The 12,239-nt window shown below is 39.5% G+C and overlaps 1 long non-coding RNA gene across 1 annotated transcript; it reads left to right on the forward strand.

Annotated features, from left to right (window-relative positions):
* Positions 1 to 1,331: 1,331 nt before the first annotated feature.
* On the forward strand, positions 1,332 to 11,285 carry LOC306984947. The gene is made up of 5 exons (XR_013794695.1): positions 1,332 to 1,452; positions 9,700 to 9,778; positions 9,904 to 9,981; positions 10,797 to 10,853; positions 11,035 to 11,285. It is a non-coding gene; the product is annotated as an uncharacterized lncRNA (long non-coding RNA).
* Positions 11,286 to 12,239: the final 954 nt, after the last annotated feature.

Genomic DNA, 12,239 nt, shown 5'->3' on the forward strand with positions numbered 1-12,239 from the left:
TTAAAAACATTTTACCACCTCTTTAATGGGAAATAGGATATTTTCATTAACAAAAGGTCAATACTTTTTCCATTGTGACTTGATCGGATGATAAAAGTAGGCTACGACTTCATTCCAGAATGAAGTCAGACCTCCTGAAAAACTACCTTCTAGTGAATACTTTTGACTAGAGTATGAAGGCTCAAGTTCACCTTGAGTGCATCTAATGGTTCTTTTCATTTATGGTAATATAAATTATTTTAAATAATTTGTAAATTATTGGTCAAATACATTGATGTTCCCCTACCAATAATTATTGGTAAAAGGACAAATAGTCCTGAGATATTGCGGCAACTGTGACAGTCACAGCCGTAGACTCTGTAAACGGTATGAGTGCACTGCAAAAAATACTTTCTTAGTTAGTATTTTTGTTTTGTTTCCAGTCCAAATATCTAAAAATTCTTAAACCAAGAAGCGTTTACTAGAGAAGTAAAATGACATAAGAAATTCTATTTTGTTTTAAGATAAAAATAAAGTAATTTAAGTAATTTTTGCTTAAAACGAGCAAAATTATCTGCCAATGGGGTAAGCAAAAAATTCTTGGTTTCCATTCGAATTAAGATTTTTTTTCTTGTTTTCCATTCGAATTAAGATTTTTTTTGCTTATCCCATTGGCAGATAATTTTGCTTGTTTTAAGCAAAAATTACTTAAATTACTTTCTTTTTATCTTAAAACAAAATAGAATTTCTTATGTCATTTTACTTCTCTAGTAAACGCTTCTTGAATTAATAATTTTTAGATATTTGGACTGGAAACAAAACAAAAATACTAAGTAAGAAAAGCATTTTTTGCAGTGTGGTCTTGATAATGACTGGTGTTTCTATGTGGAGATTCAAGATTTGAGTTTCGCTCACTCCTGATGTGTCTTCCGAAGACATGCAACTGCCCCGGGGGTGAATGAAGAGAGAATGACAGAAATGGAAGGAGGTAAAATAGAGGCAGGGAGGGAGATGGCGCTAATGCATGGAGTGTATTCTGGCCGTAACCTTGATGCTGATGGTTCCCTAGAATTTAATAACACACAGAGACCAAACACACACATTTCCCCCTAGTGCACCTTGTCCTCGGGAAAGTCTTCATCACGGACGTTATATTTATGTTCTCTGAATGGACAGCATGTAGCAAGGTAATCAGACTCAATCAGATGACCAGCCCCCAAGCTGAGGCACAGACAGAAAGAGAAAAAGAGAGAGAACGAGAGGAGGGATGGGAAGGCAGGGAGAGTGAAGGAAGAGTGAAGGGAGGGAGGCGAATCTGAGAGGTGAGGATTCTGCCTTATATCACTGAGTGTGTCTTACTGAGGATACAATTGTTACTGTTCTAACTCGTAGGCAAAGGTCCATTGTGTTGTTTCAAACAGAACTGCTGCAAGACCGTCTGTCCTCAACGAGTAAACACTGAAATATCAACAGGTAAGACCACCTTAACAAACTCCAATATGTATTGTGTCTTTTATCTTTTGTTATGCTAATTACAGGATACACACCATATTTTTCTTTTTAGATTAATTTATGCATTAAAGAATTGTAATTATTATTTTAATCTGGGATGTTGATGTCATCTTAACCCTGTGTGTGTGTGTGTGTGTGTGTGTGTGTGTGTGTGTGTGTGTGTGTGTGTGTGTGTGTGTGTGTGTGTGTGTGTGTGTGTGTGTGTGTGTGTGTGTGTGTGTGTGTGTGTGTGTGTGTGTGTGTGTGTGTGTGTGTGTGTGTGTTGTGTGTGTGTGTGTGTGTGTCAGAAGAAGAACAGAGAGTCTTTACACACGCACGCACGCTTGTTTTTCTTTCATGTTGGTAACTTTCCATCAACTTCTATTGTTTTTAATACTGAGCTAATGATATGTTCTATCCTCCAACCCAACGTAACCCTTTTCAGTTTCATCAAGAAACATAAATTTTTTTGTTTTCCTTTTGGGGCCCTGTTTACACCTGGTATTAAGATGCGTTTTGGTCGATCGGATCACAAGTTGACAAGGGAAGACACATTCCCGTTTACACCTGTTTTTTTAATCCGTCTCCTTTGTTCACTTTCAACTACTTGATGGTTTATGGGCGAGTAAATGTATGGGTTTTTTCAGATCTTTCGATCTAATGGACAAAATAAGCTCACGCAATTTACATATGAATGCGACCTTAGACGATGGAAAAACAGACGGAGAGCAGCAGCTTTCGTTTCTGCTCTGACAGCCGCAAGACCACGCCGAATGAGTGTGTGTTAGAAAACAGGAATGGTGAGAGAACATTGCGCTTGGTACATTTTTTCTTCTTCAAACCAAATTTAGGTCTCCAGCCGACAATGTTTAAATCCCGTCTGGATAGCAAGCTTCCAATAATGTTTACACATTTGGTCAGTAGGTGGAGAGTAGGCGGTCTTTTGTGGCATTCAACCACATGAACTTCTACACTACTGGTACATTTACACGACAACAATGTAGGCCCATAAAAATGTAAATGTTTTTCCTCTGTATTCTGCTGCCAGGAGAGTAGTTGGCGATGTCACTTTGTAAAGAAACACTACGTGCCTAACGCGTTATCTGCATGCCGTTTACACGAAACTGTTTTCAACTAAAAACGGAAAACTTTTTATGTGTTTTGAAAATGCAAACTTCTGAAAACTGAGTTCAAAGTGCAAGCGTTTGACAATTATACAGTAAACGTCTCCGTGTAAACTACAAAAACGTGAATTTGTGAAAACTGTGACATCATGTGCATGCGTGTAACATGTTCAGTCAATAGCTGTGTGGTGTTTATTTACAAAGTGACATCGCCAACTACTGGCCTGGCACGGATAGTACAGTGTTTTTATTCATTTTCGCAGATCCGTGTTAACGGTGATCGTTTTGACAACAGTGTCGCCTCTACGCGAAAAAAGCAAAGGAAATAGAGTGAGACTGAGACTTAGAGTGCAGGTGAACGTTTGCATGGTATTTATTCCATAAAAAGTATTAACAGATGGTAGTGAGCTACAATGATTTGTGTTTAGTAGTGTAGAAAAGTTCTTTGGCCTAGGCCCTCTCCTTAGTCCGAATCCTGGGGATGCAGATTCGGCCTTCCTCTGATGGATGGACAGTGGCCAACCTGGTGGTGGTGGGGAGGATGGAGGGGAACATCATCGACTGCGAATGTGAAACAGAGTTCAGTGCTTATACTCCAGGTGTCAAGCAGTGATTGGCCAGACCAATTAGTATGAATGAATTACGTGGCAGAGTCTTCCTGGTAGAACTTGCTCTAAAAGCTTCAGTGTTTAGTATATCGCTGTCGTGTAAGTGTACCCTTAATACAAGTGTACCCTTAAGTCTGAATTTAAGCGTCTTCCACTTGTCATCCGATCGACCAAAACGTAGCTTAATACCAGGTGTAAACAGGGTCTTGGGGACCATTAGTCAGTCATCACAATTTAGTTGATTTTAGGATTTATTATCCTTTTGGCGACAATTGTCCCTACAATATAGCCAAACACCACAGCTGCACTCTACTTTCCACAGTGTTCATTCAAATTAGCCATTAGCCAAATTAATCATATGATGTGTATATATTACTACAGAATTTATATGATTTTGCTTGTTTAAATTATCTTAGTTTTAATTATTTCTTAAATATGAATCTGTTAAACAACCAAAGGCTTGGCTGATCTGTAGTTAAGTGCTCAAAATATACTTAATAAGTTGTGCACAGAGGGGTTTGATGGTGTTGTTACAGTATATCAGACAGTCCTGCATGACCAGTCACAATAAAGAAGAAAAATATGAATCATGAATGATTTCATTGTTCATGATGCGATCTATAACATGCATTTAGAAAATAGAACACTGAGACTAAAAACACTGACACTAAAGACACTGCCCAAAGTGCTTTGCATGAATTGAGATCAATTTCAAGGAGTGACTCCCATCAAACTGATTTCCTGAGATGCATTAGATTGCGATGATGATACTTCCTGATCTTCATTTTTTAATAGATATCAATTATCTGTTTACAACATTTTAAATGCTTTCAGAGTTCAGAGATCATGCACAATATGATCTGAGATGCATCAATAGATTTAGTTGGCTTGGTTTATGGAACATAATTATTTTGACTCATCTTGATCTTGATCCGGTATATTGTTCATAACATAAAGATGTAAAAATACATAACAAAGACAAGTTAAAACAGTGCGAATGATTCAGGGTCATCAAAAGGTATTTTCCATCACTCAACAGCGTTATTGTTACCGTTCTTAATGTTCTCCGGAACACCGTGCACAGGCATACAAATGTACCCTTCTCTGTTTTGAAAGATGAAAAATCACATTTTGAGACAAGGGTCCCTATAATCTAAACCCACCCTGGAGGGACACCGCCCGTCACATTCTTTCCTTCATCTATCAGGCTCATGGTACTAGCTTGTTGCCATGGTAATGCGTCTGGAGCGGTAGAGTCCTAATTGGACTCAGTCCTGGGTGAGATTTTGAATGGCTGCTTCCATGCCTCGCTCTTGTTTGGAATAACTATTGAATACTGATTAAGTATACTGTTTTACGGACATTCACAAAATACCGAACTAAGATGCAGGGCTGAAAACGGAGGCCCTGTTTTATAATTATATATCTTTCTTCTTGCTCAGTATTTGCATCTCATTTTAAAATCGTCTTTCCCTCTCTGTTTATCTATCTATCCATCCATCTCTATAGCACTATCTCGCCTTCTCTCTCCTGCCAGCTAATGCACATGCATGCAGGGCTGAGGGTTTAATGAGTCACAGTCTGCTGTCTTCTAGGTGCTGACATTTGCACCAATCTCATGTTTGAGCTCAGACTCCCCTCAGCTGGTGGCCTTCTTCCAGTTGACATGACATTTCAACAGTCCTGCTGGGTGACATACTAGTTCCTCTAAAATTATGTGTATCCAATAATACCAATACTAAATTGTAGGCTCCTGTCCTGACCATACATTTATGTAGGGAAGATTCTGAGTCTTAGCCCTAGTTTATAATAAACATTTTGAGCTTTATATTCTAATCACTGAACACATGCAGAAAACTTTTGGCAGAGCAGAGGTCTAACGTCCTTGCATCATTCAGCCTGAGGGTGGCGCTCTAATGATGATTGACATGCACACATAGGAGGCCTTAAAGGACAAGTTCGGTATTTTACACTTAAAGCCCTGTTTACAGATCGTATCTGATGAAATAGAACGGTTAAGATTAAAATTTGGACAGATGCTGCTGTCCCGAGAATTTTAGGTTTATTTCGCTTCCCGCCCCCCACCCCCACAATGGCAGTCTATGTGCACTGGAAGATTCCTTCCTAAAAACACATTAAACTTTCGTTTACAAAGACGTGAAACTCACCGAGTGGTCAGGGGTGTTCACTGATATGATCCCAAAAAAAATCGCTGAAAAAGATGCATTCCAACAGGTTTTATCGTAGTTTTTGTCCAACTCCATTGACTTGTATTGAATGTGCATGTGTGAGGTACAGTATTACTCCGCCGCTTCTTCTTCTGCTTCTTCTGTGTATTCAATGAAATGCCAGCGGTTTGCGTGCAATTGGCAAAGGTGCATTATCGCCACCAACTGGGCTGGAGTGTCTATTATTCAAGCTCTCAACGGAAGAATCACGGGTGTGACGCATTTGGCAAAATAGGTCCACAAAAGCGAAATAAACCTAAAATTCTCGGGACAGGAGCATGTGTCCAAATTTTAATCATAACCGTTCTATTTCATCAGATACGATCTGTAAACAGGGCTTTAAGTGTAAAATACCGAACTTGTCCTTTAATGTAGTATGTATTGCCTCCGAATGTTGTTTTAGAATGTTAGCCACAAGTTGTGAGAATTCTGGTTGGGAAAATAATTTCTATTCTCAGAACAAACATAAAACAAACACAACATAACTAAATAAAGGCTATTCCCATTAGCACGTTTAAACGTTCGTTAATTTGATACGAAGAACAGACCAAGTTTACTGACCTGGTGCAGACTGATATTGTCTTGGTCTGGAGCGAGGTTTACGTGAGGTAACGTGAAAATAAGCGGACTGTCTGAAATCTGCCCCAATGGTTTTCACTTTAAAGCGCAGCAGTTCCATTTTTCACCACAGATTTACTTTAATTTAATTATGGGGCGCTGTAGTGCTGGGGAGGGCTCTGAGACTGGCTGCCCCGCTTAGTGTCATTATATAAGCCTGTCAAATCCCTGTGCTAAATTTTTATATATCCTGCTCACTTTACGGCTTAAAATAGTCTACATAATCCAAAAATATTTGTTACATAAATATCTGAATGCATAACACATTTTTTTTATTGATTCAGTTTATATAGAGGTTTATGTTTTGTATGAATATTTTGGAGGGGCTCTGCTCCACATGCCCTCACAGACATGTGCACATAGTATTGTACTATGGAACTGTGCTGTTTTATAAACTGCTTAGTTTATAAGTCATATTGTATTGTACCTCCATGTACAATCTCTGTCTATGCATTGGTCAGTATTTGAGCTACGATGTGTTTGTTATTTAAGAGCTTTGAAATGTGTTGATGAGTCATATCAGTGAAAGGAAAACTAGTCACACAGCAAATAGATGCAGTCTAGGCTTAGTTTGCCAAATCCTGAGATTATTAAAGGCATTTATGCAGTCAAGGTTCTGAGCAGTCAATAACAATAGAGGTTTAATCATTTCATATAAACAGAACAAGGACAAAGATTATTTATTTGAAGCAGAGATGGCATTCATGAATGCATTTAGAAAACATCAATATTTCTACACAAGCAGTTTCAGAAATGATGAGTGCAGAAAGAGAAATACCTAAGCCAGTCCCAGGCTTATTTCTGCTTCAAAAGCTTGGTGTTTTGGTAAAGTAGGTCCTTTGTGCTGCGATGATTCAGTGACACAGAATGAAGACATTGACTTCACTGCTCTGATCCAGATTCTGAGAACTTTAATTGAGCAAATGGTTTCTTAAAGAGTCCATATTATGCCCTTTTACAAAGTGTTGACTTTGTTTTTGGGGTTTAATACTTGAAAGTAAAAAAAAAAAATATATATTTTTCTACATATTTTAGATTGTTGCATCACCTCTCTTCCCAGTCTGTCAGTAACGCTCCATTTAGTTTACGCCTCTATGAAGCCCCCCCTTCAAAAAAGTCACATGAGTGCAAGGAGCGCATGGCGAATGAGAGTCAAATGAAAAAGTCTTTATTAAGAAATCCACAAGGAAACGTAGGAAGTAGGGAATACTCAACAGCTTACACAGATGTAAACCATAGATGAGATCGGACAACTTCACTGAAAGAAATAGTATAAATACTAGAACAAATGAGGGAACTAATGAGTTAGTTAACAGAACATGTGAATGGGATAACTAGTCTAACACATTCAGAAACTGGGTTAAACAGGCAGATTAGGAAGACAGAACCATAACACAAAGAAACATAGTCAAAACAGAACATAACTCGGACATTACGCCCCTCCTGAAAAGGCGCGTCCTCGCCTCGTAAATAGTCCAACTGAGGAGGAAGGGCAGGGGGCTCTGGAGTAGGACGTGGAACTGGAGAGGGACGAGACAAAACTAAGTCCAACACATAAGTCCAGGGGAGGAGCCAAGAGAGAAACTGTGCAGACGACACCCTGGGGACGAGCGATGGAGAAGGGCAAGCTGGCACTAGAGACCAAGGTGGAGCTGCAGCGACGAGTGTCCGAGGTGGAACCAAGAAGCCTAAAGCCTGAGGCGGAGCCGGTGGGACTGGGGATGAAGGCGGAACCGAGGGAAGACAGAGCCAGACGGAGCCAAAGGTGTAGGTAGGACGACGTCTGACCATGGCGTAGCCGATGGGACCGAGGGAGCCCGATGGTGCCGTAAGGATGATGGTTTCTGGTGGAGCCTAGAGAGGGAAGAGCCAGGGCGGAGCCAACAGTTCAACATTCCTTGGTGGAGCGTTGGGTTCCCAAGCTGGAGGGGGAGCCAGGGAGATCCTTCTTACTGGGCGGAGCTGGTGACCTGAAGCTCCGAGGCAGATCATCACAGTATAGTGTAGGAGGTGAAGCGTGGTGAAGGCAACCAGCGGAGGTGGGGCAGTGGATCTGGCTATCAGAGGAGGTGGGATCACAAGCGACATGAGGCTGGGTGGAACCAACAGGGAAACATGAGATTTAGGGCTAGGTTGAACCCATGGGGTAAGGAGAAATGTATCATTATTTGAAGGAATTATTGGCGATGTTTGAGAGATAATTACCAGGGTTGTGGGTGAGGCTTTTCTCCAAGCTCTTGAACTCCACAAGCACTCCCTCAGTGGCACACTGTGTTGTGGGCTGACGCACCTATTCAGACTCTCCGCGTGGATCTGACTTCGGTGCGATGTTACTCTCTGTCCTCATGGCAGGCTCGGGCTCGTCCATCTCAGCAGGCCGATCTCTATGGTCTGCGGTAGGCTCTCGCAACTCCAGCGTGCAGTTTGCGGATGTTGGATGGCTGGTCACTGGATGTGGACTAGGGCTGGTGTGGTCCTCAGCCAGGCCGATGGTGAACATGGAATCGTTGTTCACCAGCACCCACTCCTCGAATGCGGCAAAATCTTCCTTTGGACCATCCGCTGGAAGGCCTGCCTTAGACGTGCTACCCGGACCCGGTAGTGCGTTTGGCACGTTAGCTGGATGAAGTCTCGGCTGTGGTCTTCTAGCGAATGATCTCCCTGCTCCAGACACAACAACTGAACAGTTGGCTGGTCCATAGAAGGAAAAAACATAAACCATAAAAAGTAAGAGGGAAGAAAGACGCCTAAAAAAAATCACTGGTTTAGGTCCGATCCTCTGTCACATAACATGAATGCAACTTAACCATGCCTCGTACCCTTTTTTGCGTTTGCCTTGGGTGGTGATTATTTAAATGAGGGATATTGTGACATGTACGTTATCTGAAGAAAACCCTGAAAGACATTATTCAAAGTGTTTCAAGGAGTTTACAATTCTTAATGATAGAGAATTACTACCTTTGGAGTTGACCCTTTTCATGCTCAAACAGCAATATTATGCAGTAAGGAAAGTTAAAGGGATGGTTTACCCAAGACTTTCGTTCATCTTCGGAACAGAAATTATTTTTAATGTAATCTGAGAGATTTCTGTCTTTCCATTGACAGTCCACTCAACTACCACGTTGGCGCTTCAAAATGTTCATAAATAGATCATCAAACTAATTCTCAATGAATTGAGCAGTTTAATCTAAATTTTCTGAAGAGACAGTATCTCTTTTTTTATAATGAACAGATTGGTAGTGACTTTTGCATAGCAATCACGTTCACGCTCTCTCACGTAAAAATGTATATGTTTTGGGATATTCAAATTCAGGCTTTTGTTGACATGCGCTTTCAATGGTGCCTTTCTTGCTTCACTTTACCTCAAAAGCCATGTCTCATTCTCAGCTACGCCTACAGTACCTTGTCATGGGATTCCCGCCAGGAGCAATTTGGAATCGGTTTGTTCTGTGACAAATATTCCACAGAGACATGGTACAAAAAGGTGTGAAAGTGAAGCAAGCTTCTAAAGAAGGAGACCCATAATCTCTGTAGACCAATTACGGTTATCATTCTATTAAACTAATGAGTGACATTCAGAGATGAAATTTCCTCTTTGTGAAGTAGTGTCACGGCTAATGTTGTTGTTCTCCATCTCTTTCATATTTTCAGATAACCAAAAGCATTGACTACATTACCTAGAGACAGCTGATTTCCTCAAGCCTCAAGCATGGAAAGGACAGAGAATAAAGTGAGTGGAGACTGAACCAAATGCTGAGAGCTTAACAGAATGGTCCTAATAGAAAACACAGATTTTTCATAAGTGAAAGTTAATGATGTTCTGGTCTGAGCCCATCTCATTTTCATTATCCCAAGGTGTCCACAATCTCCCCACAAAAACAGACAGTGAAAAATAGATCCAAGTCCACAGAAGAGGTACAGCAAGCCAAAAAGGTAATGGCTCCGCAGAATGTTAATATCCAACACATTTCAATTTAATTTGAAGCTCACCTCTGATACATCTTTAATGTGCCTTATGTGCATTTATATTACAATGTGGCATTTGTACATCAAATAAGATGATTAAATGGGCAGGGAACCGTCTCAATTGTCAGTTTTCAGTTTTTACAAGCAGTGTGTCACTCTACTAAAGATTTCAGCAGCTGTCCAGCACCATCTAGTGATATGGTCGAATAATCTTTAAATGTGTGTGTATTTTCTTAGGGACAAAGTATCTTTACCTTTTTTGAATCCATAGTGGCGTCCTCATTTTGAAAAATGTCCTAATAATAATAACAATACTTAAAAAAAAATACATATATATTTATATTTTAATACTTTTATTATAATTATATTTTTTGGGAATGTACAAAGGAATGTACAAAGTATATCTGGTTTTCTATGAGCGCATTTTTTTTTTTTACTATATCAAAAAAAGAAAATAATAATTAATACAAATAATATTTAACTTGTAAAGTGATTTCTATGGGCTAAACACTGTCAGTAAATATGTGTAAAAATTGTACCTTTAGCTTGTCACTGGGTCAATTGACAACTAACCCCCCTTTTATTTATCTTTATAAATGCAATTAATTTCTCAAGGTACTAAATGCAATTGCTAAGGGAAGATAGGTTTTTAAAATGTTACCCCAGTCGCAAGCAAAAAGTCATTTTTGGACAGTGCATGTCATCATTTATAGCTGAGCAAATGTGTTCAGAAATCCTCTTACTGCATTCTAAAGTCTTTGGTTTTTGCCCTCCTGCCACAGGCCTTTCATACACCACAAAAATCTCTTCCGGCTAAACCAGAAACCGAACAACTAGAGGTAAACATGACATTGTGGATTATGGGCCGCTTTAAAGCTTGACTTTGAAAAAAACGAGATCAAAGATTAGTCCCAAGACCAGTCAGTACTGCTTGTGCTGTCAGAGCTGCTTTATTATGCGTCTCATTTGCTGTTTGATATCCTCGATTATATTGTGTCTAATGGTTTGTATATTTTATAGGAGACCTCAGAACTGAGTGCCTCATCAGAGGAGTTCAAATGATTGCCGGATTCAAACTTCGGGGCTTTGAGGTTTAAAGAGATCAACTGGAATTATGGGTAATAACAAGAGGATGGTTCAGTGTCTCCGTGAATTGTGATTTTTAGTTTAGTCAGCATAGAAGAAAACCAACAATAATCATGTGTAGCTTCTTGAATTTGTATGAGCCGGATGTTGTTTGTGAAATAAATGCAGAAATGGATATGACAGTGATTTGTGTGTGCAATTCATATTAGTAGGTTAATTATGCACAGTAAAATATACATGAAATAGATTTAAAAACAACTTTTCACAAACACTATCATAATATAAAAAAAAGCATATTTTACATTTGAAGTGCACTGAAAATGGATATTTTCTTAATCTGAGTTTTTTTTCTTGTGTTCTGATAAAAATATCTAAAATAACTAAACATCTAATCTGGCAAAATATCCTTTAAATATCCTTAAGGCTTGTCAGTAAACGGCCACAGTTATGACTGGCTGACAAAAAGCAGACACAAAGCATTATGAAATGATTTACTTACGGTTTGTGATGCAGCTGCTTTTGGCTGCTTCATCTTTCAACAAATGATCTTTACATTTACAAAAATACTGATTTACAACACGATTTTAACAGTGTGAGTTGGAGAAGAAACAAATAGTGTTGCTGGTGATTTAATGGCTGAATTAAACCAATATCATTAAAGTCTGGCTTTCTATTCACAGCATCAAATTATCAGCTTTGTGTTTCCAAATTGTTCCATTGCAGTCAAAGGCTACCACCTCCTATCTATGGCTAACAACCATGCCAGTGTCCTGACTGATAACAGACAGACAGATGCCGAGAGTTCACATCATGAGCTTTCACCTCGAAATTATTTCTGCTTATTTGGCACTGAAAATTACCTTGGGCCGGATCATTAGTGCTGTTGCTCCATTGTCACATCACCGCAGTGAGCTCACGGCATGAGTACGGAGTGATCCTGAAGGGCAGATTACCAGGGTTAGAAAATTCGAGTTTCAGGAAATAATGTGCTCAGAGTGACACTTTATGAGGAAACAAATCAATACTGTCAAGCTTTCATTTCATTGTTCGTGGGTGTTCATGTTTGCCAGCTGGCTAAGACGTAAATTATAGGAATGTTTGGGGGGGAAGTTATTTTTATCGAACTCGCCTCTGTTGTT

This window comes from Phoxinus phoxinus (genome assembly GCF_949152265.1).
Source record: "Phoxinus phoxinus genome assembly, chromosome: 17".
NCBI lineage: Eukaryota > Metazoa > Chordata > Actinopteri > Cypriniformes > Leuciscidae > Phoxinus > Phoxinus phoxinus.